The sequence below is a fragment of the Lagenorhynchus albirostris genome, chromosome 2 (assembly GCF_949774975.1).
Source record: "Lagenorhynchus albirostris chromosome 2, mLagAlb1.1, whole genome shotgun sequence".
Taxonomy (NCBI): Eukaryota; Metazoa; Chordata; class Mammalia; order Artiodactyla; family Delphinidae; genus Lagenorhynchus; species Lagenorhynchus albirostris.
The window spans coordinates 151,499,500-151,503,260 of NC_083096.1; the positions used below are offsets into that span (position 1 = coordinate 151,499,500).

Genomic DNA, 3,761 nt, shown 5'->3' on the forward strand with positions numbered 1-3,761 from the left:
GTTGTGGCCTCTCCCGTTGCGGAGCACAGGCTCCGGACGCGCAGGCTCAGCGGCCATGGCTCATGGGCCCAGCCACTCTGTGGCATGTGGGATCTTCCCGGACCGGGGCACGAACCCGCGTCCCCTGCATCTGCAGGCGGACCCTCAACCACTGCGCCACCAGGGAAGCCCAGAAAGGTACATATTTTTGTTCACTAAAACTAATGAGGCAATTTGGCAACAAGAGACAGATTCTTTCTTTCTCACCCTCCTTTCAAAATTACACAGTGTAGAGCTACAGATATACTTAAGCTGCAATAATAATACCAGAAAAGGGAACAGGCGTTTGCTTTTCAAAATCACTGAAGTACATAAAATGTCAGCAGACAACAATACTATTCCATGACATCTACTTAAAATTTTATGTTCATCTCCCACTCTTCTCATCATAACGTTCACATTTTAATTATGTATTCATTTTGATTGTTTGCATGTGAAAACACCAACTAATCTGTTATTTCAACATTAAGGCTATTTCTTTTGAAGGCAAGATAATTTTGGAGACTCCTTTTTCAGGATTCTTAAGGCAAAATGTTTAAGGTTCATGGCTGCTGCTTCGCCTGCGCTTCTGCTTCCTTTGAACCAGGTGGGGCTGTTAAACCTAAAAAAGGCAAACACTGCATTATTTTCTCTGGCTTCAAAGAAGACATCTTAGTCCCCATGGTACTGACTTTCATTGAAAATCTCAGGCGGCAGGGGGTACCCTTTGGCTGGTCGACTTTTCAGGAATATTTTCTCTCATCCACTTCCAGTTGTCTTCACTGGCTGCAATATCTTTTTCTTCAAATCCTATTTTGTTAGCTTCTAAGAAATCAAGCGCATCTTGCTGTTTCTTCTTGATCACCATGGAGCCAGAGGAAGGTGCAATGTACATACGGATCACTATCCTGGGAACAACGGTTGTAGCTGAGTCCTGCAAATGGCCGAAGAGCCTATTTTTTGCGTATGATTTTTAATTTTAGTTTGTTAATATAGTAAATGACATTGGTTGATTTTTTTGAATATTATACCAACCTGGCATTCTAGGGGTAAACTCCAGTCAGTCATGAGGAAGTGTCCTTTTTATATATCTTTGGATAAATTTTTTTTTAATTTTAAGAATTTTTGCCTCTATGTCCATGAGGGATATGGGTACTTCTTTTGTAATATCCTTTTCTAACTTTGGTAATTAGGGTAATGCTGGTCACAAAGAATGAAATAAGAAGTATGCCCTCCTCTTCAATTTTCTGGAAGAGTTTGTACAGCATTAATATTATTTCTTCCTCAAATGTTTGATGGAAATCATCAGGAAAGCACCTGGGCCTGGAGTTTTCTTTATGAGAAGGTTTGTAAATGCACATTCAATTTCTTTAATAAGTATAGGGTAATTCAGGTTGTCTATTTCTTCTTGAGTGATTTTTGGTAGTTTGAGTTCTTTCAAGGAATTTGTTTAATTCCTTGGCATAAGTATGTTCATAATATTTCCTTATTATTCTTTTACTATATATAGAATCTGTAGTAATGTCACCTCTCTCCTTCTTGATAATGGTAATTCGTGTCTCTTTTTTCTTGATCAGTCTGACTAGAGGTTTATCAATTTTATTGATCTCAAAGAACCAGCTTTTGGTTTCATTGATTTTCTCTAATGTTTTTCTGTTTCCTATTGTATTTGTTTTTGCTCAGATCTTTATTACTTCCTTTCTTCTGCTTACTTTGGGTTTAATTTGTTCTTTTCGTTGTTGCTTAGGTTGTTGATTTGTGGTCTTCTTTCCTAATACTGTCATTTAGTAGAATACAGATGACTTTATTTGTCCTCTTTTCTAGTGTAGTCATTAGTTGCTTCGTCATAAATTTCTCCGTAGGTATTACGTTAGTGACATCCGGAAATTTTGATATGTAGTGGTTTTCATTTTCATTACATTCAAAATATGTTCTAATTTCCCTTTAAATTTCTTCTTTGACCTATGGATTATTTAGAAATATGTTATCTAGTTTCCAAATATTTGAAAATTTTCAAGATTACTTTCTGTTATTGATTTCTTTTTTTTTCTCAGTTCAAGTTTAATAGAAACTACAAAAGATCAAAAGTGATACCCTACTACTGTACACATCAGTTGGCCTGCCCCATAATACAGCTCAGACCATTCCCCCCAGAGGAAGAAAGGGTGGCCTCCCCAACACCTGCAGGAAAGGCCTGTCCTGTCCCCACACCACATCTGGGCTGAGTGTAAGGTCTTGTATTTTAAGCATGACAATAGTACAAAAGAGGTTTTGTTCTCATGGCCACCTACTGCAGCCTGGCCCTAAAATGGCCCAGCGCTCACTTCTGCTTAGAGAAATATTCTTTGCTCTTCTGGACATCAGGCTTAATGGTATCACAGCCAGGCTTCCAGCCACCTGGGCACACTTCCCCATGTTTGTCAGTTAACTGGAAGGCCTGAACTAGTCTCAGTGCCTCATCCACAGAGTGGCAGACAGGAAAGTCATTTATGGTGATCTGTCAAAGGATACCTTTATCATCAATAGTAAAAAGGCCCCCGAATGAGATGCTTTTGTAGGCCTTTAATACCCATAGTTCTGGGCAATGTTGCGCTGGGGGTCTGATATCAAGACAATGTTCGTGGGTCCCAGTCCTCCTTGTTTCTTGGGTGTGTTGATCCATGCCAGATAACAGAAGTGAAAAGCCACAGAAGCACCCATCACTTGGCAGTTGAGTTTCTTAAATCCATCTGCCCTATCACCTTTCTGGGGCACACAAAGTGAAATCAAGAGGGTAAAAGAATAACCCAACACATTTTCCTTTGTAGTCAGATAGGCTGATATCTTTTAACTGACCATCTGGCATAATAGATGTTGCTTTGAACTGGGGGGCAAGGTGCCCAATTTTGGCATGTCCTGAAAACATATTGCTATCAGCAGTTCTCAGACAGAAACCGCCAGGACCAGTCAGGAAGAAGACAGGCCTCTGTTATTGATTTCTAATTTAATTCTGCTGTGACCAGAAAACATACTTAGTATGACTTGAATCCTTTTAAATTTATTGACTTGCTTTGTGTGCTAGCATATAGTCTATTTTGGTAAATGTTTCATGTGTATTTTGCTGTTGTTGGGTAGAGTGTGACTAACGTGATATGAGATCTTAGCTTTTTTATTAAAGGTTTGAATTTCCTTCCTCATAATCTCATCCGAGAAGAGCAGAGAGTAAGCTAGTGGCAACATTCCCAAAAATCTAAGGCTAAATAAAACAAAAAGGTAAAGAAAGGCTTACATCCCTACTGAATTGAGGACTGGAGTCAGATGGCTTGGTTTTAGTCTTGGCTTGGTCTCTACTATCTGTGTGACTTTGTAACTTGGAGCAAGTCACTTAAACTCTTAGGTCCTGATTTTCCATCTTTAAATTGAGAGATTCATTTACATTTGCTGAGTTCATTGTAAATTGGGAAACAACAAGAAGTAAGGAAATGTATTTGCCTTTTGATCCAGTGAGAAATAGTCTGGAAATCTACTCTAAGGAAAGAATCTGAAATACAAAAGTTTACATGATGTCAGTAGTATTTGTATAATAGTGAGAAACTGGACCATCTATAGGTACATCGATAAGGCAATGACTAAGTAAATTATGGTTCATCAAACCTATGTTTCAAATGAAAGCTAATGATGTGTTAAAAGCAAAATACAAAATAATACATTTACAATGATTATAACTACATTAAAGAGTGTGTAGGAAAGGAACTAAAAGTAAG

General features: G+C 38.3%; 2 pseudogenes; both read right to left on the reverse strand.

Moving 5' to 3' along the window:
- Positions 1 to 416: 416 nt before the first annotated feature.
- LOC132515560 (adapter SH3BGRL-like) lies at positions 417 to 1,898 on the reverse strand (annotated as a pseudogene).
- A 306-nt stretch (positions 1,899 to 2,204) lies between these two features.
- On the reverse strand, positions 2,205 to 2,923 carry LOC132516249 (peroxiredoxin-1-like; annotated as a pseudogene).
- Positions 2,924 to 3,761: the final 838 nt, after the last annotated feature.